Source organism: Typopeltis vanoorti, chromosome 5, assembly GCF_054136105.1.
Source record: "Typopeltis vanoorti isolate ZY-2024b chromosome 5, IOZ_Tvanoo_1.0, whole genome shotgun sequence".
Classification (NCBI taxonomy): Eukaryota; Metazoa; Arthropoda; class Arachnida; order Uropygi; family Thelyphonidae; genus Typopeltis; species Typopeltis vanoorti.
In genome coordinates, this window is record NC_143553.1 from 24,350,001 (window position 1) to 24,375,151 (window position 25,151).

A 25,151-nucleotide genomic window follows, 5' to 3' on the forward strand; every position below is an offset into this window, starting at 1 on the left:
ACACACACACACACACACACACACACACACACACACACACAATTAACCTTGCTGTAATTAGTATTGTAATCGCTATTATCAATAGTTATTACAATACCATGAAATCTCAGTGCTAGGTTTCAGTAGAGATGGTGCAATACTTTTAAGACCTCCAGCTCATCCTCTTCCATTCTCTCATATATTCACTTCCACATATATCATTTTCACCTGAATGATAAACTCCTAAACAAAGTGTTTGGTCGATAATTCAATTACTTCTACTACAATTTCTTTCTTGTCATCTGAAATCAATAAAAGGTTTCTTCCATAATCACATTTCCTTTCATTTGCCAAGTAAAGAAAAATCTCATCATAGGATTACGTTTAACCTAATCAGTTAGTTTCCTATCATAATCCAAATTTTCTCCCTTACCATACTTGTTTTATAGTTTCCATTTCTCTGCACGACTCATATATCTTTGTCTCTGTACGTTCTTCAAATTCATATATTTTATGCAGTTTCTGTTGAATAATACTATTAATTCTTTTATTTCCCAGCCTATTTAAATATATGTCTAACGATGATCTCTTCAAATACTATTTTATTTCCCATAACTTTTTCGTCTTTCTGTTACAGGCTGTTAATTTTGTGGTATCGCTTCAAGTTTGCTGTCCTTGTTTCTCCAAATTTCTAGAGGAAAGTTCCTCTAGAAATTTGGAATTTCTCATCCTATAAACAGGAATGTGGGTGTCATTCGGAAGCAATATCTGAGAAAAAAAAGTAGTTCCAAAAATCATCATCAGGGACATTAGACACGGATTGAAAACACGAAAATATGAAAACGGGATTTTTTCATTCATTCTGGTTGTTAATATCGTCCACAGTGATGACAGTAACATTGTCCCAACTTGCTTTGCTCGTGAAGTTGTACTTTTGTTATAGTTCAGGAACCTAAGGTCATATATATCAGAGAAGAAGACAAGCAGTGAACAATTAGATTTTGAAAACTGTATTGCAAAACTAGATTTGGAAACTGCATTCGAAAGTTAATCTTTTAAAAATAGATTTCTCAAGCCCTCTAATTCAATCAATACACCAAGGATATTCAAAATTCTCAGTTATTATAGCATCCACTTGAAAATGAGCCAAACAATAGCAGAACCGCAACAGAAATATCGTGCAAGGGTAATGGTTAATGGAGAGATGGTTGAGAAATTTCCTATTTCTACTGGAGTTCTCCAGGGAGACTCTTTGTCACAATATCTTTTTTATTGTTAGCCTTGGCTATGTATGAGGAAATGGGTACGGGATAACTCTTTCAAGATTCAGCATTATAAACCCACACAAACAGTCTCTGTTTTGTAGATGATGTACTGATTGACTATAACATCCAAACTGGCCCAAACCCCTTAGATAATTTATGTAAAAATGAAGTACTGATTGGGTTGATTGTCAACATCAGAAAACTAAAGTCTTAAAGAACAGAATAGAAAGAAATATTAGGCTAAATGACCAAATTCATAAAGTAAATGATTTTCGCAACTTGTTTCCTACATTGATACTCTAACAGACATAGCGAAAAGAAAGCACGAAGCTCTTTAATTCCATAAAAGTTTAAATAATAACTGGGAATCCAACTTGTCATCATAAATATCAGTATTCATCTGTACAAAACCGCCCGTCGATCGACATTTACATATGGAGCCCAGATATGGAACATCACTACGCAACGAGCAGTTAATATCATCAATAGCTTTGGGACAACATGCCTTCGAACAGTTCTAGGATACACATGACGAGATCACACTCCTAATAATATCGTTCTTGAAGAAAGTCAGCAAAGTCCCTTAAGAGAAACAATTAAAAAACTTCAACTGAGATGATCGGGACACTAACTTTGACATCCACCTTCACCTACGTTCAGTTCTCTTGCTCTCTGTAGACCAACTAATGTGAACAGAGGAAGAGAAAGATCAAGAAACGGTTTTGTCAATACGTAGGCAAACTTCGTTTTGAAGATGAGGCTCATGAACCATCTGACATTTACTATTTGGCACAAACCAGAATAACTTGACTCTCATTCATCCAATAGACTTTAACTGTATGAGTGTTTACTACGTGAATGTTTTGCTACGTGAACATTGCAAAAGCAACGTTTCTAAGGTTTAAGATGAGTTACTTTCATTGAAAAGTATATCACAGTTTAAATTCATTTTCCTTAATTAATTTAGTTTTTCCCCTTATCAGAAGGCAATGATAAATTTTGAATGGTTGGTTGGCTGTTTTGTTATTTGATTTACTGCCGAATCAACTAAAACTATTAGGCTACTGTATATTAGACTGCGTGTATATGCTGTTGAATATTGAGTACATCTTCTAGCCGGTGTTTCGTTTTTCCGAAATGAAAAACACGAATTTTTGAAGGAAAAAGCCTTCCCACCTTCGTATGAACAAAAAGGATTGGAAATATGTTATATTTTTATATATACAGAATGAACTCTATAAAATTATTCTTAAATTCTGTAAATCCTAAAATTGTATTTTACATTTATATATTTGTTTAATAAATTTTCGATAATAACTTTGTGGTGATATTTTACCAGCGAAGACTACGTAGCCTCTATATCCCTGCAAATAATCAGGTACTACGGAAAACTGTATCTCATAACAAGAGAAAAAGTAAACAAATATCATCTTTTTAATAAATCCATCTGATTATATTCATGGAACATCCCCAGGCTAGGAGACTCTGAAGAAAATGAGAAGAACGTGGATGTTGAGACGCTTAAAATGTATCTTTCATAGCTACCATAAATTCAATGCAGCGATGATATTGCTACCTACATGAACAATATGATGCTGCAGTGTAAGAGATGAATATGGAAAATAAAACCTTGATAATAAATATTGGTTTCAAAAGAAACGAACATCTGGTATCGTTTTGTTGAAATGCAGTTGCAAGTTTCCAAAGACTCAATAAGAAAAGATAAAGTGATATTTATGTATATTTATATTATATCAAATAAGCAGCTTCTGACATTCAGGGAAAAACACTGTCGGTCCTTATTCAACCAACGCAATTTTTAAAATACAAACGTGATGTAGAGCGAGGTATAAAACAACAGTGCTAAAGAACAACACTGCATGTGACTGCCGTACAAAAAAAAGGAAGAAATCTCACTCACGCAAGTACTTTATAGGTCGTGCTTTAGTCGAAACGAAATTCAGTATATGAACTAAGACAGGTGCGGTGTGCTGAGAAAGCATGTCCTTTTCTTCAATAGGCAAATTATTTTGGCTTATAACAATATGGTGTTATAACAACGCTTTCTGTTTAGTAAACTATGACCAAAAGCTAAGAATGACTTTTGTCAGAAATATAATCTGGAGAATTATATTCTCGTATGGGCAAATGGCAGATCAATTTCATTTTCTTTGTAATGCTACTAATTTGTAATCCTGTACAAATGAAAACTGTAGAGGTCGATTAGAACAATACTTTTTATCGTTCAAAACGGTGTCACGTCTTAGGAGAAAAGTCTTTGCAGTGCTTTATTTTGAATAGTTTCATAAATTATTTATGTGATAAAATTCAGCGCAAAACTATAGAACTAAAACTATAAAAATATGATTTGCTTTTGAACATAGACAGCCTCTGGTAATTCTAACGATGTTCAGAAGTTATTCTATCGGATTACTTAAAACATTATGATATTATTCATAAGTTCCTAATATTCTCCTTTAATTTATATTAAAACGGGTTTGCATTGTAAATCAAGAAATAGTAAGGTTTACAACAGCCCTAGAATTATGTATAAATTTCACCGCGAAAGTTTGCAAACATGCAAGTCTCACGTATTAAACGTGAAACTTGTTAAGGATTGGGTGATCTGTAAACCGTGCTAGACAAAATATGGAATTTTTTTAGCAAGTCCAGGACTCCAATAAGAAGTTGGCCTTGAAATTAATTTCGATCTAAAGACATTCATAAACATCCATGCCATTTCCTATCAGTTGTAGAGCGGATGATAAGTTCACTACGTCAATCAGGTAGGCAAAGTTTCAATAAAGGAACAAAATCGTTGTTGTTTTTTTAAGCGTTTCTTTTTGTCGATTGTTTAATGTGATTTTTTAGAAGTCCAATCATTTATCACCGTCAAATGAATAACAGACTTCACACGATAATGCTGAATTCAGATTAACAGCGAATTCCAATATGATCCAGAAGGTTTAAGTTAACATTGTTTATATGAGTCTCAAGTTAGAAGTCAAATATTATAAATAACGATCTTCTTCCTGTTGTCATGAGCCTAGTCCAAATGGTATATTTCTGTATCCTGATAACGCTTTCTTGGTCTTGTAATCTTCTCTTTTCCATTAATGTCAGCAGTTTTTGCAGTTTGCTATTGTTCATTCCATTTAGATGTTCTATTCTTTTTTGTTTAACATGCAGAGAAATAAGCTATTCGATTTGTTTTTAAGAATATATCTTGAAATTTGAATACTGGTTCTATGAGCATGTATATAGACACATTCAGGAAAATATTTGTTAAAACAAACAAGCTGATTCGATTGTGGTTGTTCAGAAGTATTACATCGATGATATGAAGACTGGGAGACGAAGATCCTATCTGATAATATTGTTTTTCTCTGGTTAGTCTGTTTGTTTCAAGAAGGAAAACTATGGGTTTCCAGAGAATGTATGGTAGGCCTGTCAGCTCTTTACTTTACTGACTAATCTTCAGGAGCGAAGATTTAGGTTCTTTGTGCTCTCCTTGACGGTATCTAAACCCAGATCTTTTCAAACAAGGAGATGATTGTTTTTTCGGTTTTTTTGCCACAATGGAAGGACCGGGACTGACCAAATTAGATATATTAGGAATATCTGTAGAAGTCAAACATTGTCTTTTCTTCTTCATGGTTTCAATTAAGCAATGTTAATACACCAATCAAAGAAAATAATGTAATATATAATTCATATCATGAGATCGTGCAGATAGAGTAATCGGGAATATCGCTTTACATACAAAATGGTATTTCGTATTACTCGAAATTCCTCCATAAGTTTGCCAATATGGGGCTGTTATTCAACAACTATTAGGACGATACCCGATCTCATATGGAGGTAGCAATTTCTTTTTTTTTTTTACTCTCTCCCGGAAACTCTGGTTTTTCATCGCGCATACAGGCAAACTGATCATGAGAACCATTGACTTTACAGACAAAAAATACTATTGCCTGTGGTGGTTGGCAGTAGATAGCGTTGTGTGTGTAGATGGCAGTAGTGTCGTTATGTAGCTGGATAATTCATTAGTGAAGACGGAGAGATGTGTAGTGGTGGAGTACAGTGCCCTCCCACAATAAGTCCTTGGACTCCTTGGGGGGGCACATAATAGTAGTCATAATAATTATAGTCCCCAATAATGACTACCAGAACTTTGTTTCTTTCGGAATCGATATAACTGAACAATGTCATCTAATGTAGTGAATTTAAGTTTGTTCATGAATGGATATGTAGATATAAATGATGTAGAGCGAACATTTGTCTGTTTTGGTTTCTTTAAGGTGAACTGTAACATAGATATTGATTATATTTCCAGTTTAAAATTCCAGTTTAAAATGATTATAATTCTATTGCTTGAAATTGCTCATAGTCTCATTTACCAATTAAATTCAATAATTATGGCATGTTTATTTTCGCCGGTTCATTCATACCAAGTTAATGTTCAAATTTCTTTTACTTGGATTTAGTTTTTTAAAATCAGTCCCATGATTTTTCTGTTCTCATACTGGAGAATGGCAAATAATAGTTATAACGAATATTTCTTATAAACACGCTATTGCAACAGCTGGAAATTTTCCTTATAACGGATTTCTTCTGTGATTCACGTTGTAAAGCATGTTTGTGCTCTCTCTCTCTCTCTCTCTCTCTCTCTCTCTCTCTCTCTCTCTCTCTCTCTCTCTCTCTCTCTCTCTCTCTCTCTCTCTCTCTCTCTCTCTCTCCCCTAGTAACGTAACTCATTATTTTCTGAAAATCTTTCATTACTAAGTAGTCAATTTTCGAACAGTCTATTCACGTTCAACAGACAGACTAGCACAGTTACTTTTAATTAATTTACTGTCCTCATTTTCGTGAATGAGAACTGAAAATAAGGTTATCTAATTCATAAACTGAGAAGAGACGTGCAGAGGTAGAGCAAAAGAAGAAAAAAAATTACCGATTGGATTGTTCTGTCTGATGCAACATCCTTTTTTCTTTCGCTAACAATTCCCAAAGAAGGACCTAGCAGTGCCTCACTTCTGTCTCTTCCCCTTCCTATTAAACTAAAGTGGCTGACGATCAGCCAAGGTGATTTGTTATTGTAACCAGGCACAGAATGGCACCTGAGGAGAGGTTATCTTTTCTGCATGCTTTTATCCCACATTGTTTTTAGAGCGCGACTACCGTATTTCCTCTACACCTCCCTGTAGTCTGCAGGGGTTATTTTGTTGCACTCCTAAAACCCCCATGGACTACTTAGAGAAAGACGTGCTTGGTACGTTGTTCGGCGACAACGAATGTGCACTTTCCCCATGCACGACCAAAGCCCGTGGGAGTAGCATGTGGGTAACGTTTCGCCGTTCTCCACGACTCCAACCATTACCACACTTTCTTAATGCTGATCTCTTAAATACACACAAGAAATGAAGGGGTTTCAGAAAATAAAATGAAATCAATTCTTCGCTGAGGCATAATTATTTACAAATAATTTTGTGTTTATAATGAAAAGATGCGATGAGTTCTGTAAATGAATGACTGATAACTTTAAGAGATGGGACAAAGTATCAGAGAATGCGACAAATGAAATTCGAAGAGTTACAAGAGTCAGTACTTAAATCAAAATTTGTGAACTTTTTCAGGAGTAGTTGATTATGCAAAGGAATGCTAGATTCAAACTTCATCTCCCAATATTTCATTTGAAAATTACGCAGATCACGACATCGAAAGGATAGTCGAAGATTGCCTTTTAGTTGTCAGGATCCATCCAACAAGAAATTATTCATACACGCAATCAAATATTTAAACTACTTTTCCTATAGTATAAAAGATATTACTAAATTGTTAATGACAATTGAGATTTCTAAAGGAATTTAAGACAACCAGATTGCTAAAACTTTCAGATAGCATTCTAGAACTTTGTCGCTTTCAAAAAAAAAAAAAAAAAGATAGATGTTGGAATTTTGTTCCTTCCTATATATGCCTTCAAATATTGTGTGATTTATTGCTCATATCATCGTATAAATATCGGTCTGTAAAGAAAGAGGTTCTTGCAATTGCAAAATTTTCATCGCCTTTCTCCTCCCCCACGGTCCTTTTTAATCTACGAACAAATTATTTTAATGACAGTTGCAAACAACGTGCAATGAAATGAATATATCAAAGAAGAATAATGATCACAGGAAAAAATAACCATTATAATTATAATTTTGATCGGATTTTTCATTCTAGTTGTTATAGAAGACTGCTAGATTCAAACTTCGTCTCAAAATATTTCATTTGAAAATTACTGAGATAAATTGACCTTTTAATAAATGGGCTAAACTAGAAATTCCTGTTGAATAAGAACTACTAGCATCGTCATTTACTTTAGCTAGAAACTACTTCAACTTAAAATACTGGTGTCTTCATATGATGATAAACATGTACTACTGTTAAGACACTTTGTGTTGGGAACGTGCAATTCTTCGTATGTGTTCTCAACATAGGATTCATAGCTGCATCCTGAATATGTTGGACTGCATACTAGTTCCTTGAGGGAGATAAGTAATGTTCAATCAAATAATAAAAATACGTTTTTCGGGTTTTTGGGAGCTAATTTTATATTGCTGCGTGTTTCGTCGAAACAACTGAAATTGCTTAAAGCAATCCAAAGACAATCGACAATTCAGTCACTGGCAGTCAACTACTACCCGTTAAAAAAGTACATTTGTCTAGAAAATAATTTTCTAGAAATTTTATTGGAACTGCTGAGTATTGAGAAGTTAGAATTCATTAATTAGTAACTGACCGGCAACGGAACAGATTTTGTATAAAGAAACATACTCTCTATCTATTATTCATAGAATTGCATCCCGATTAAATGAGGCTCGAACTATAAGTGGCTATTGAAAGAATTTAATCGTTCACTTAATTTCTTATGCTGTAGCTATCGGGATTGCAATCGTGTTCTGCAGCACCACCCACTCCACCCTTATCTTTTTAGATTTCCATTCTTCTCTGCTTCAATGAACTTAACTGATAGCCTCTAATTTCACCGACAACTTTGACCACTTTACACTCTCATTCCCAGAAATCGATTTAACCGCGAAGGTGCTATGTCTAAATTTTCTCAATAACTCTGGTTACATGATGTCTAAATCTGGCCCTAATTTTACCGATAACACCCAAAAACTTTTCTACTTTTGATCGAAAAGAGATAAAGAATTGATCAGCCGCAGCAAATGTTAAAGTTTGCTTCCTATTAGGGGCGTAGTTGATAAATTGGATTTTTTTTTCTTCTTCTTTTCAGTCAATGGCATTATCGCTATAATCTGCTGGATAGTGGAAAGTTAAAGCAATTGGATTATCGCCATCTTGACATCACTGTCTAAGCTAAACATTAAACTTACAGTATGTATACACACACCCACACACACATCTGAAAACTTTTGTTAATAAATAAAAGTATTTAGTGAAATAATATATAGTTTTAACATTATTTAGTAATGTATTTTATTTTTTAAGGATGCTCACTATAGCTCTATGTACAAGTGTTCCACTATAGGTGAATTTAATGTTGCACTGAAATTTCAGGTTTTTGTGACCTCTAATAAACTTTATAAAAGCTGACAGTGGAAATAAATTCTTATTCTGAATGACACGCTTTCTCTTTTAGAAAGATACATCTATCAGAAAACGAATGCCACGCCTGAATAAAAAAGTATTGAGTAAACGTTCAAACTGTCAACAAATTCAATAATGCATTTCTTGGTTTATTACTAATATTAATTTTCTTTGCATAAGTTTAGCTGAGTGTTAAATATATTTCATACAAGTTAACAAAAACTGAAGCACTTTATTGTACGCAAAATCTCTGCGTGTAAAGAATGGAAATTAGTACACCAGATCTACGTCAGATGACCATTACAAAGACCACGAGCAACAGCTGATAAAGTTTCTCAATGTGGTTTTCGGTTTCTATACTAGAGTTGAATTCGTAGTTCAAAGAAAATGCTAGATAAAAGATGAGACCGAACATCATTTAGATATTTCAATTTCACGAGAATATTTGGGTTTATGGTGTGTATCGTTTACCTGATTAACTAAATTTCTTGTAATTGTAAGTTAATTGCTAGTCAGGAAGCTGAACGTAACGATAGAGAACCATTTAGATATTTAAGAGACACCTGGCCATTATATACATTGACTTATTCGAAGTTTTGCATTTGGAAAGCAGTGTGTTAATTGAAAACACAAACTGCAATGTCTTGATTTCTTTTCCAATACAAAAAAGCAAAGCGCATATCTATGTACATTTTGGGATTAGAAAGGTAAAGACAACAGGGTGTTTTCTATACAACCAAACCCAAAGTTTGCTTTCTAGATCGCAAACGAATTCATGAAACTGATCAAAGTTTCAGAAAACTTACCTTACCTTGAATGGCTCAGCAGGAAGTGCTTGGCAATTCACAAGTGTTTTGAGACGAATCCTTTCCGCCTTATTTCTGGTCTATAACATATTTTATGCTTTCGGTTCTATATGAATCACCCTGTAGTTCGTTTTCAGAAATCAGAAAACAAGAAATGGAATCGAGATATAGAATTCCGCAAGTATTAATAAATACGAGATGCAGAACATAATAACCTTTACAATGCCAAATGCCTTTTTTTACAAGTACTGGTGTCTTTTAAGCGTTTATTTTCACATCCTCATGACATAAGCGAATAATTACAAATAGAAAAGTGAAAACGAAAGTTATACAAATAAGTACTGTACATTCGAAAGAAGTAGACAGTATTTGTTATGATACATTGATCTGGGGGTATTAATAACGCATAAAAAACGGAATTTCCGTCGTATGAACAAGTGAGCAAATGTTAGTACGATAAAGTCTTAATCTTCCGAAGGCGCTGCATTTTATGTTTTGATACCTTTTCTTTAAGCTGATCATAAAGGGAAGAGATAAACCTGTAAATAATTTTATTTCGAGACAATGATGTTAAAAAAAAAACTTAAACAAAATAATATCTCTATTTCAGATTAAATATGTTAACATAAAAAAAAATGAACAAAACCTCTTGAAAATTAATTCTTTCCTTAGAGAAATTACCAATCAAATTTTAAGGAAGTGGAAATTAAGAGTAGCATCCAACATTAGAAAATGACTTACGAGCTTGAAATCTTACAGTGTCGATTATGAGATGTAAAAAAAAAAAAAAAAAAAAAAACTCAATGACGTCACCACTAAATTTTGGAATGAATCTTATTATAAGAATCTATGAAACTATACCGCAGTCTTTACACAGCAGTCTGTTAATTATTTGAATATTTTTTTATCAAAAGAAAACTTACAGTTCGGATAAAAGTTATTGCATTAGTAATACGAGCCTCCTCCGTAGTCCAGTCAGTATAAACGAAGCCCTTTGGTCGGAAAGATCTGGGTCGATTCCCGTCAGTCACGTGAGGAACCTTTATCTGATCTCTTTCGACTAAAGGTGAGTTAGCTGGTCTCATACGGAGGTGGGGGTTATTTCACCCCAAAACGCGGATATTTCGTCCTCCCAGAACAGGCAAACCCGCCCACTGAACACAGATGGATTACATTCATGAATACCTCACAGCTATATGCCGGTTCCGAGCCCGGATAAAATTGGGGGGGTTGGGGAAAGCAATGTGAACTACCTGTAAAAATCTTATCAGGAATACTTTGTGGGCAATGCCTAAAATATTCACCTGAGGTCGGAAACGACTGAAAGGGAAAACCAGATTAGTAATATTGCTATGCATCAAACAGCACTAGTGCACGTAATTTGTTACTGTAATTTGTAATATTATTTTGAAGTATCTTTGAGATGAGATTCAGCAACATTTTCTTAAGATTTATTTCTTTTGATATCCTTCCCCTCTTCTCAAAGAGCAGTCGACAAAACGTATGCCCCTTTGATTGGAATTACATGGGATCGAATCCTGTCTATGATGCAACTGTTCTTGAGATTTCATGTTCTGATAAGGAGGTATATAGTATAATACATATATCACAGAAGAACAATATGTGCTATTTGGTTGGAATTCAAATCTCGACGATGAGGACCTTCAACTGAAAATGAGTAGGCCACTTTCATATTTCACTTTCATCGATGTAGCAGCATTTTTCCATGAGTGAATTCAGGTTTTTACCTCATAGGAGTTACCAGAAAGCAATCCCAGGCAAAAATATTTCGAGATTTTTTTTTTTTAATTCTAGAGAGATCGCTGATATAGCAGTGTCCACAAAATTGAATTCAATAGCGGGAAATGAGATTACAAGTAAGATTCGTTGGCCTGGTTGGCCAAATCAACTTATCCGCTCTTCAGCCACCAGACTACCGGCTCGTGTTCCGCAGTAGGCATGGATTTTCTTGATTGTCATTAAGTGGAACATGAATTTCGCCGTCTTTTATGATATAATCGCCTCACTTGCTGGAAGCCTGAAGTCGCTTGAAAAAAAGTTCCATGTTTGTTCCGTCGAGCAGGGTTTCTGGACTTTATAAAAATAAATAATAAAATGATTAAAACTACTAAAAAAATTTTTGTTCTCCCATTCTGCTAATGTACTATATAGCCAGCAAAGGTTGGTCGATTGGTAGAGCCACTGCTACTAATGGCTCGCAAAACGTTAAGCAAGTTTGCGCGCGGTTAATATTTGGAAAGAGATCAATAGTTCGATGCTGTTGGCACGCTCTCCCTCGATGAGTCTTTGGACTCCCTTGAGGTATCACATAATTTTTTTTTTTAACATTTTATTATGTCTCAGTATAAATTACATACAATAATAATATTTACAATATTTACAATAAGGTTTGTACAGAATTTTTGAATTTAGAATATAATAATAATAATAATAATAATATTTTTTTTTATTTTTTATTTTTTTATTTTTTTTTATAAACGACTTATTTCTTTTCACAATGAAAATGATACGGTTTACTATCACACAGAGTATCTGCACACACACAATGAAAAACATATTATCTTTTCTGTACAGTACGAAAATTCGATATACAAAATGCAGAGTACATTTTATAAATATGAATATACATTTTTTTAAACTAGCTAAATATGGATTGGCACCAATGTGCACACAATTCACGATACAATGCAGTAATGCAGCATACACACACAATTCAATAATAATAATAATAATTTTTTTTTTTTTTTTTTACATTTTATTATGTCTCAGTATAAGTTACATACAATAATAATATTTACAGTATTTACAATAAGGATTATACAGAATTTTTTTTTTTTTTTTTTATGTTTCAGATGAATTGCATACATAGTTGCTGTAGTAATTATATGTATATAATATTTATAACGCATTACAAGTGTGTATAACAGATACTTGCAAGTTAGTAATTTTCTTCCTCGAAGCAGAGCTTATCTGAGGAAGATAATAGATGACAGAGGGTGGTGGTTTCATGGTTGTGTTCCTATAGTGGTCATAAGCCAGGTGTTCATTTTACTGTTTGTTGGTACGTGTTTGAAAGACTTTGACTGCTATTACAGTTTAACTTTTTTTTTTTTTTTTTTTTTTTGTGCAAATAGGGTTGGATTTAGACATGGTGTGTTTGTTTCTTTGTGTTCTTGTAGTGGTAGTTTTTTGAGAGGGGGGGTTGTCTTGGTTTGTGTGTGTGTGTGTGTGTGTGGTGGGGGAGAGAGAAACAGGAATTGCTCTAATTTTCATTCTCGCTATAATATTTATATAGTGCCTGTTTCAGCTCTCTGTATGTTCCTAGGTTTCTGTTGTCGAACAGCAGTTTGTTTATCATGTCAGGTACGTAGAAGTTTCGGGTGGCTTTGCTGTAGTGATTGTTGTACTTATATGTTATGTAGTTTGTTGACTGTGGTCTTGTTATTTGATATGTTGTTCTGGTTACTCTATATGTTGGGCTGTAGTAGTGTTTTAACATGACTGTGTAGTGGCGTAAGTGTTTCACTTTAAATATTTTGTGTTTTGTCCATGCTTCCTGCATAAGAGTGGGTTGTTCCCAGAATATCAGTTTTATCATTTTATCTTGCAACCATTGTAGCCTGTTAAGTCTGTAGTCTGCGCAGAATGCATATGATGTGATTGCATATCTTAAAATGTTTTCACATAATGCTTTATAGATTAGTATTTTTATGTGGGTTGGAGCAATGTCTTTTAATTTGTATAGTTTGCTTGCTATTATCCTAAGCTTGGTATGTAGGTAGTTTGTATGGCTATTCCAACTTTGATCTGCATCGAAGTGAAGTCCAAGTTAGCGTGTTGTTTTCACCTGTGTGATGGTTGTGATTTTAGGTTCTGCACTTTGTGTATAGGAGGATGAATGTTTGATAGTGAGATATTTAGTTTCTATGGGCAGGGTTTGGGGGTTTTTGAATATCATTAGCTTTGTTTTTCCAGGGTTTATATATATGCCGTTTTCGGTTAACCAGTTAGTGATTTGATTGATGTCGTGTTGCATATTTTTGTAAGCGATTTTTGCAGTGTTGTGAATGGATACTATGGCAGTGTCGTCTGCATACTGGAAGATTTTACTTTTTAGGGGGAGTTGGCTTATGTCGTGTGTGTATATGTTAAATAGAATGGGAGATAGGACAGCTCCTTGCGGTACACCACAGGTTACGTGTACCTCTTTGCTGTGTGCTGATCCTGTACGTGTGATGTGCTTTCTGTTTTTCGTGTATGCTTTAAACCACTGGAGTAGACGACCACCAATTCCGATATGGGTAAGTTTCGGTAACAAGGTTTTATGTGTTAGTGTGTCAAATGCTTTTGTTAGGTCAATGAATACCACTAATGTTATTCTGTTTTTATCCAATGCAGCGTTTATTAGATCTGGGAAGTCTTCCAGGAGTGTTGCTGTTCCTTTATTTTTTTGAAAGCCATATTGTGTTTTGGGTATGATTAGAAATTTTTCAAAGTATGTGGAGAGTTTCTGATGTACAATGCGCTCCATGATTTGGTTGATTACAGGCAGCGTGGCGATAGGTCTGTAATTACTTATTATGTTTCTTTTTCCCTGTTTGTGTATGGGTGTGTTTAGTGCAGTCTTCAGTGTTTCAGGTATGTGTCCCGTTTCGAAGATTTTATTTAACAGTTTTTGTATAACTGGAAGTAGGTCGGTTGAGTGTTTCTTGATGTCTTTTGGTCTGATTCCGTCTATCCCCGGTCCTTTGTTAGGATTAATTTGTTGAATTGCCAGTGATAGTTCTTCTTTTGTTGCTGTGGGGAACCACATCGACTGGGTTGCTCGTGGACCTAGTGGAGAATTTTCGTATGTGTGAGGAAAGGTTGTTTCTTGTAGCTTTTGGACAGAGTTCACGAAGTGCTGATTAAATTTGTTTGCCAACTGTTTAAGGGATTTGAAGTCGCAGGCAAAGCTGTGTTTTATTGTTTCTGTGGCGGTGGTTCTGTGTATATTGTCCAGCATTTCATTAATCAGGTGTCAGGTTTCCTTTATGTCATTCTGTGCTGTTGTAATAGTTTCTTTTTGCAGTTCGAATCTGGGTTGTTAGGAGATTCCGTTTTCTTTTGTATTCAGCTTTTAAAGCGATATTGTTCGGTGACTTCTTAAGTTGTTTCCATAGGGCATCTTTTCTTTGTATGTCTGTTAGTATGTTGTCTGTTATCCATGGATTTGGTTTCGTTTGGGGGCGTATTTTTATTTTTGTTAATGCTTTGTTGTATATTTTGTTAAATGCAAGTTTAAGATTATTATATACAGCTTCAGCAGAGTCTAAAGATGCTATCTGCATCCAGTCTGTTTTTCTGATTTCATCGTTCACTATTGCTTCGTTTACAATGCTATGATACTGTTTTGTAGTCTCAGTGATTTTTATGGGTTCTGGTTCAGTGTGTAACTGCAATGCTGTGAAATAATGGTCTGCTAGTTTGCATGTTATGACGGCTGCTGTGTGGCTGTTTGGAGGGGCCCTTATATTTATATGATCAATGCAGGTTGAGGTTGTTGTGTTTCCGATTATCTCTTCTCGTGTATACGACTGTATGGATGGGGTTATGTTATATGCCGATAATAGGTCTAGGTATTGTTCTGTGTTGTTATTTATGTTCCTAATGTTTATATTAATGTCTCCTATTATTATCAAGTATTTTGAGGTGCCTACTTTCGTAGCTGAAATCCGTCTGTTTAGTTCTTCTAGGAATTTTGTGGTGCTTAAGTTGGGTGGTCTGTATATTGCGTTTAATATCAGGGAGTTTTCTTGTTTATGTTTTTAATTTCGATGCATATGTTTTCTGCATATTCTAATTTATAGTTTATTTCTGTTACTTCTAGTTTATGTTTGGTAAATATTATTATACCACCGCCTCGTTTTGTTTGTCTGCAGTGTTTGTGTTGTTGGAAGTGTGGCATTTTGTAGGCGGATGCCTCTTCGTTTGTCGTAGATACTTCAGTCAGTATTAAAAGGTCTATTTCGTCTATATCTTCCTTCAGATAAGCTTGCAGGGTCAGCCAGTATTTTTGAATGCTTCTGATGTTGATGTGGAGAATAGATAGTCCTTTTTTGGGGATTGTCAGTTGTTTCCATTCTGATATTGATTTCAGAATGTTTCAATTATTATGTTCCGGGGTGATTACGTCTGCTTGATGGTGTGCATTCATGTTGGTTGGGGTGCTGGTCCTTCTTTACGAGTTGTCAATATTCCTTTCAATGTGACAGCCTGTTGAGGTCATCTACGGATTTTATTTCGATTGGTTTTGAGTCTTGTGTCTTTCTGAGGAATATTTTGCTGTCTCTTATCCATAGAAACTGGTAATTGTTTTCTGTTTTTACTTTCCTTGCTTGGTATAATATTTTCTGATAGTGTGGAGTAAGGTATTCAGACAAGTATATTGGGGTGTTGTCGTGGTCTCCTTTCAGATCCTTTACTACTGGATTTTTAATCCTGCTGTCTTTTATAAGTGTAGTTTTTGTTAGGCTGTTGGTGAGTCGCACTACGACGGGAGAAGGACGGGTATTATTTTCTCTTTTCCTTTTTTGTGGTAACCGATGCACTGACTGGATGTCTCTTGGTTCAATGAGGGAGCCGATTTTTTGGCTTAGTTGTATTACAGTGTCTCTTAGAGGTTCCATAGCTATTTCTGGGAGACCATTTATGAGGAGGTCATTTTTGTGCTGCTGTTGGTTTGAGAGCTCGTACTGTTGCTTTAGAGAGTTTAGTTCTTGCCGTAGGTCCGTTGTCTCTTTAATTAAATTATGCTGTCTTTCAGTTAGCTCTTTGACGCAGTTTTTAATTTCTCTAACGGTCTGTAACATATCTTCTATCGAGTTATTATTAAATTTAATAAATGCCTCGTATTGGTTAAATTTTTCTGTAATTTGTGCGGTATGTTTTTTAAATAGTTCTCCAACAAAATCGATTAAACACTCTTTTAGGTTTTGTAATCTATTTTCAAGTAATGCATTTAAAGATGGCTCACCTAGGTTTCTGTTGTTGTTTTCTTTGTTTTTTAATTCCCTCTGTTGTTGATAGCTGTTTACTGCCTGCGGTTGTTTTCTGCGTTGGCTGTTTTCCGCGTGCGGTCGAAGGCAACGTTCCTTTGTTATCTCTGCAATGGGGACACTTCCACTCGTCACGATTCTTGTTTGATTTTCGCTGCCAGGTAGTCTCGGACAATCCTGAACATAAAAAATGCATGTTTCTTTGGCAGTTCCTACATGTTACGTGGTTTTCTTCCCCCGTTAGGTCTTCTTGGCATTTGTAGCACTTCATACTTCTTGTTTGACGATCTTGCCGTATTTTCTAATATGGCGTCCTCCTTTGTTCTCTTCTCGCGTAGTTGACCAACGTATACTTCGAACTTTGAATACTTATATTTTACTTATTACTTAACAGATACTTACAGTTTTTACATCTATATGTTCGTCTTGAAGAACGGAGTTCACTGATGTACTTTAAATTTTAATTCACAAGAAAATATCTACTTTGCAACTTAAAATATGGGAGCATCGAAATATCGTGCTTGTGACTGCTTGCTGCTAAAGCGCCCTCTTAGCTGTGTTCAATAGCGGGTTCAATAATAATAATAATAATAATAATAATAATAATAATAATAATAATAATAATAATAATAATAATAATAATAGTCTTTGACCTTCCGTTGGTGGGAGATACTTATGTGTTTTATAAGTAGCAATTTTATAACTATTCACTTTCGTTGATGAAACAGGCAATAACCTTAAAATGAATTAGGCATCATTTTGAAACGCAGCAGCGTTTCTTTCTTTCATCGACAGTTGAGTCCATTTCTCAACCGAGAAGTGCATACCAGTGATGAAAGTAGATACCAATAGGCGTCGGTTAATACTCTTCATAATTTAATTAATAACAGCACACTAGCAACATAACTGGCTTCACTGGTAAAGAAAACGTATAAAGGTTTTCCTTAGTAGTTGTCGTAGTGCTAAATTGGCTCGCGTGTTAATTACAAATGCTTAGGCTAAATCGCGATTTTAAATCACTACATTGGTTGGCACATTTGAAATGTCTGAAGAAAATATTTCCTCTTGCTGTTTTTAGAATGCAAGTTATGTTAGTCTTCATTTATATGTGGACCTTACTAAGTCGCTTTTTTAAGGTGGGCCGAAAGAAATTATTTATTTATTTTGCCAACTCACTCTATAAATAAGACTTATTATAATTCTCAGCATGCATTGTAGTGGATTTTCCCTTTCAGTCTTTTACGACCCTAAATGACTTTATAGGTATTTCCCACAAAGTGTTCCTCGTGAGATTTTTACAGGGTATTAGTTCACCACTGCATTCCACAACTCCCCTCAATTTTATCCGGGTTCGGGAACGGCATATAGCTGGGACGTATTCATGACTGTGTTCACGGGCAGGTTTGCCAGTTCTGAGGGCCGAAAAATTCCCCTACCTAATTAGCAGGTCTCCATATGAGACCTAATAATTTACTGTAACTTACCTTTTGTTGAAAGAGACCAGATAAAAGTTTCTCACGTCAGACGGAAATCGAACCACTGTCTTTCCGATCAAAGGGACTCGTCTACACTGACTGAGCTACGGATTCTCCCATATGCATTAGGCTTTGAATAATATTTAATCGGAAGAAATCAAAGAGGCTCATCATTTGAACAGGCTGTCAAAGAGAAAACACACACAGTCAAAAGTGTTAGGGATAGTTGACACATGTAGCCTGGAAAATATCCCTGTAGTTTATAAATAAGTGTCTTGAATTGAAAGGCATTTTATATTGAATACCATTGATCTGAATTACACGCATTCAGATATAAGTTTGCAAATGTATCAACGAGAGTATTTTCAAAATCAAAAACTGTCATTCTTTTTAACGTAGAACCACTTACTCTTCATGTTATTTGAAATTAATCAAACTACTTAATGATGAAAAAATAAAGCGTCGTATCTGAGTAAGATTTGCATGTATTAAATACTTTAACAGTATGCAAGTTAAGAATGAACAAAAATAAAAAATATATATATTCTTTTGTAATGTAGTTCTTGGGAGCACATAGAGGTATTGCAGTTCAGTTGTAAGACATGGATTCGAATCCCGTCGATGACAGGAGGAACCTTTATAGGGTTCTTTCAATAACTGTGAATAAGTCTAGTATAGAAGTGGCACAGTTTTTCTTTCTTGTGGACCTGGGCTTTTGTATCCACATAATATTCAAACTTACAAAGTACACTCGATTAACAGATATTGCAAACTGAAAGAATAAGGATTCCGGAGGATGAGTAATCCTCTTAATTGAATTTACTTTGAATGTTTGTGTAGACCAACGTAAGATATATCATGAATGTTGCTTTAATTGCAATATTTTACACATTAATTGCGATTTAACCGATATTTTATCAATGCTCATTTACCGTAATGTTTATGATAAATAAATCTTATGATAAATCGTGTTTATAATGTTCATTATATTAATGTTTATGTTCATGTACCAATAGAAAAACACAGCTGGATTTTTTTAATTCCTCATAGAAACTTCAAGATATACAACAAAACAATCGTTGCAGAGTTTGACGCCTTTAATAGTACATAAGGAAATACATTTCTTCTCCCTTCTAATGTAAAAGACTTTTTGCATCTACTTCATACAAACTGGCTAGCTATTGGATGGCATCTCTTATTTCATTCTGCATGATAACGCACTTATGCGAACGATATGTAGAGAGTGGCTGAAAGCTCATTGTCATGGGACAACAATGGAAATCAATGGATTCTTTACACTTTTTTATTATTTTGTCTTTCTTCCCTACTTTCCTTCCCCCCAGTTATTTTGCCTAACCCCCACTTACTTTCTTTTACAGGATAAAGTTTCTATTACGAACAAAAGACACCTCATTAGAACATACTGCCTGACTCTGAAAGGAGATACAATATCGGGCTATGAACAAAGAACGAGAGAGAAAGCGAGCAAGCGAGAGAGAGAGAGAGAGAGAATGTGTAGGGAAACGAAACTGATAAAAAAAAAGGTTTAAAATGAAGATTGTGTTGTGGCTCCTATTTTTTTCTTTCGATTTATTTTGAATAGTGCGGTGTGCTGGCTCTACTTGAGTTGAAAGAAGAAAAAGTAAAGTGATTTTGAAATCAGTAGAAAGCTAGTGTAGAGAGAGAGAGAGAGAGGGAGAGAGAGAGAGATAGGGGGGGCAGTGATTAGTTCACATTAATTAAGAGCAGATATCTTAAGTCTGGAATTCGTTAGTGCAGAGGATCATATTGTGCCAAAGAAGAAAGAGCAAGAAATAGACAGAGAGAAAGTGAATGAGAGAGAGAGAGAGAGAGAAGCAAAAAAAAAAAAAAGCTGGAATTCCAGGTTTCATTTATTTATTATTATCTTTTAATTTTTCTTAATGGTATATATTACTTTAGAATGAATATCTTTCTGAAGAATAGATCACTATTCTTCAGAAATACTTGCTCTAAACTCTTGTTAAAGCAAGTATTTCTGAAGAATAGTGATCTCAAGGAAATGGAAGACATTTTAGCATGTAATGTATTTCTCCTTTGTATGCACATCACAACATTTAACCAGCAGACTTATGCATGTAGGTTACCAGGGAAGCTTACACAGCAAAAAAATGCAGAAATATCTCTAACAGAATACAGCGCACACAAAATAAATGCAGATATTTAAAAATGGCATCCTTCTTGAACTCTCAAAGTGCCAAGGACATCATTCTTATTCCTATATTTTAAGAGAAAACTTCATTATTAACGTTTACCAGACACACGAAATTGCACATACTTGCTCTTCATATAACACAAAATATGTCATATGAAAATTAATAATTTATTTTAATCATAACTATAATTTCTCGTATCACTTCAAAATCAAGGGATGAAGAAATTATGGACATCACTTTTAGAGGCGATCATGGATCACTCAATTGATGTAAACATCATTTCAAGTAGTAGAATCTGTTTATGGCTTAAATGCACTATATTTTAGTTTTAGTGCATATATGCATTAGTGCTTTAATGCTTCCAAACAATGCTTATATAATTGTGCTCTTCAAAGAACACAATGCTTAGATCATTGTGTTCTTTGAAGACAATCAAATCTGTGAATCTCATCTACAAAAGTTTGTAAACCCTCAATCCATTCATATTTTGTAGCTTTTGTTAGGAAATGCCGGTAATAACAATTTTGATAAGAACGAGCTAAGGAAATAACTTTAATCTGGGTTAACAGTGCCCCAGGAAATAAACAGAAATTATTTGAGCCACTATTGGTAGATAACAAGTAGAATGGTGATCACATTGCACGACGAAATTCTATCACTTAAATTTCTACCAAGGCTGTGGCATTACCACTTACAGTCTATTGGTTGGAGAGCGGATAGACTATCCACTTGACCAAAGAGTCTGGAAATTTGTATATAATTTGAAGCATCTGGTATATCTGCTAAATATCTACGGTATAATATTTTTAAATAATTTGAATTTATAAACCAAATGATTCTCTTTACTTTGTAGATTACAAAAGACTGCTTCGTTGGAGAATGGTGACCTGATGTTGGGACAACAAGCCTTCGAACAATATTAGGATATACATGACAAGATCCCATTCCTAATACTGTTATTTTTGAAGAAAGTCAGCAAAGATCCCTTACAGAAACAATTAAAAAACGTCAGCTGAAATGTACGGGACGCCAGCTAGACATTCACCTTCACCTACACTCAGTGCTCTTGCCTCTACAGGCCAACTGGACACAAAGGAATAGGACGATCAAGAAAACTGTTTTGGCAATACATAAGCATACTTCTTTTTGACGATGAGACTCATGAGCCATCTGACATTTACCATTTCGCATAAAAAGGAGCAACTTGGTTCACTTTCATCTAATAGACTTTATCTTCATGAGTTTTTGTTGTATGAATATGTATGTATGTATGTATATGTCCCTATTGATAAATGAATAAATGACGATGATGATGATGATGTATACAAACGTGTAAAATTCTAAACCTATGAAATTTCCACCGCTCGACGCATAAAGCAACTTCTTGCTTTAAGCGAAAGGTTTATGATGTGACACGACCCGGCGTGAACACGTTAAGGCTACGAAATCTGTGAGATACACTGTGATATCCTATCTATTTCATTAAAAATGCTGGTTCAAACCCACTAAGCTGATTTCACGACTAACTAACTGGTCGCTATCCACCGTTTCAAAAACGCTAGTCTACTATGCACATGTTGAACGAGTGATTGACAGATTACGTCTCTATAAAGAGTCGCCACATTTTTGCATCCATCGAAACCACCACCACATCCACAGTTAAAAAAGCGTAGTTTACAAAATCTCATGTAGTACTTTTTATCTAGAAAAGACTAATAGCTCAGCAGAAATCTGCATGGTAGATCCTGGACTGCACTTCCCAAATAAGAAATTATTAACACTAAGTACTGTGGCAACAAACTGAGATTATATATATACAGTATATATATATATATATATATATACACTCACATTAAAAAACTAACATCTTCTTAAGGATTGTTGAGAAATGTACCTAAATGGTACAACTAATGCATAATTCTGATTCCATTTCTCTCTTACTTACAATAAATACCGTCTGACTTTAGTAAGAGTTTAGTTCTTAGCATGCCTTTGATCGATCTAGACAAGGAACACAAAACTCACAGAAATAACACACGAGAATACTTTGTAGACAACCGCATGCAGACTGTTTACAGCATGCTGAAATTTGTATGCAATTTTAAATAAATCTATCGTATTGAATAGATAACTATTTTATTATTTGTATGATGGGATACCTAGGCACTGGTTAAATTATCGGCATAGGCTGCCAAGGTCAATACTTGATGAGAAGGGATCAAATGACCGGCTTCGCTGAGCAGAGTGTTTAATCGACACAGGAAAAGTTCTATGGCAACTGTGTAAAACAAGTCAGATAGTGGACACCCTGGTTTTATTCTCCTTTCGCATCGCCAGTTATAGTAAATTGCTATTATATATTTCGACAGAAGTAAGTAAGCATGGGAATACATTATCTTGCTTTCGCCTTCAACAGCATTCGGGAAATCAAGATAATGTATTCCCATGGATTCTACTACCGAACATGTAGGAATGATCACTGCAATCTAAAGCTTTCTTGTGGCCCAGTGTTATAAAATCCATGCTCTCGTTATTTACGTTGTCAAGACATTTTATCTCTGATGAGGTGCAGATTGTCACGGATCTATTTGTTTGGGATGGCATGGCTGGGATTTGTCTATTATCTCCTGTAGTGTTCGTTTTGAATAGCCTTGACATGGGATATTAATTTGTAATTAGTGGTGACGATGGAGATGGGGCGCCCGTTTTTCAATTTGCTGAGAGAACACTTTTTTGGGGGGTGAGTTTGATGACTGATGTTTCAATCCTCTTGAAAACCCATTAGTACAGAGTTTGTTGAATAGTCGGTTGAGAGAGGCCGGAGTTGTTCCCAGAAAGATGGCAAAACATCTAGTGTGATTGATAGCTCTGTGTCTATTCGGCAAGACTTTCACTAGTGACAAGGAATGTTGTATCGACTTTGTGTGTGCATGTGAGCGTCACTTGTGCAGTCGTACAGGACACCCCGCTTGATACAGAATATCATCCCCGTCTCGATTTACGGTTACGCATATAAGCCCACATTGTAGGCATTGGAAATCAAATCTGACAGAATAGGGTGGTTATTACTTATTCGCTTATTGTCTTATGTCTATATACTGCGTGTGTTCTTCTGGCTGGTTTCCTGTGTGAAAACCCGAGTTTTCGGGAGGAAAATTCTCCGTCTCCGTATGACACCTGCTAACTTACCTTCACATGAAAAACTAGGATAAACGTTTTTCACCTCCTAGACGGGATTCGAACCGAGGTCTTTTCAGCCAAAGGGGGGAGGGGGGTTGTCGAAACCGAATGAGCTACAGAGACTCTAGATGCAGAATACTAAATATGAAAAAGTCATTAATTCCGCTTTAATATATTAAGTCAACAAAGCAAAAACACAGACATTTTCAAATTTGTAGAATTGTGCTGTGGCGGTTACAGGCGCCCGACTTCGGTAACCTTTAGGCAAACGTAAATTATCATCAACATATTTGAACTGATAGTTAATTAAAAATTAATGATTTTGATACAAATTAATTTTTACTCAAAAAAGATGTAAACTTACTGTATATAATAAGCCAATCATTAATGACTACCCTGAGCCTGATGAGATCCTGCAAATTTTTCAATATCAGGTTCGACGTTCACCAAACGAAGTCTCAAGTCTCCTCTTTCACTAATTTGCAGTCTATTTCGCTGCTTAGCTAATAGTTACAACACGATGCTGAACCCTTTATCGACGAAGTATGAAGAAAGAAATGCAATGAGCAGTAATTTTATTTCTTGCCAACGCTAAGGATACTTGCATTGCATGTTTGGCCAGAATCTTTCATATCCACGCTGTTGAAATTGTACTTGAGCTTCAAAATCATTTTTTAAGTCAATACATTCTTCACGCAAATTTGGATGAACAGATGTGACATCAGAAAGAAATGGATTTATGACTCAATCAAGTATTTTGAGCTCATTAGTCTTTGAATCTGATCATCAAGTCTTCATTCAGTGTCAGAAGATGGGAACAATACAGTCCAAATCTATATCTAATATTAAATCATCGTCTATTATTTGTAGACTTAGGAACTTCAGAAAATCTCGTCTTGCATTGCTCTGCTTGTAGAATGTTAATTTGCAACTCCATTTGCTATAATAAGATCCATGTTGCTTCCCTGCAATTTGATGTTAACCTCATTTAATTTGGCGAAAATATTGGAAAGATATGCAATGTCAACCTCTTCTTTTTTTAGAACATTACACGTTCTCATCACGTGAATTAAGAAATTCCAAAATAGTATTGTAGAGATCATTAAAGCGTCGCCGACAGTTTTGATTTGAGAGCTATCTAACTTCAGCGTGAAGCAAAATACGCTCAAATTATTCTTCATTTTCATGGAAAAGTTTCTGAAAAAAAACGGGTATTCAGTGACTGGACTTTTATTTTATTCACTGCTTTAATAACATCATCCAAAGTCTTATGTAGTCTACCGCCAAGATGTTTTGCTGCTACGTGATGAAGAAGGAAGTGAATTCTAAAGATATTTGGAACTGCTTCTTTTAAATGTGCTGATAAGTCCACGGTGACGACTAATATAGCTGGTGCTCCACCAGTTGCATACACAATAATATTTGTGAGAGAAATGTTTTTATTATTAAAAATGTCTTTAACAACCTTAAAAATTGTGTAACCTTTATTTTCAGTTGTTCAACAAATAGAAATTCTTCAATAATTTCTTCATTCGTATTTATATAATGCATGTAGGCCATTAACAAAGCTTCGTTGTCACGTAAAGTTGTCTCA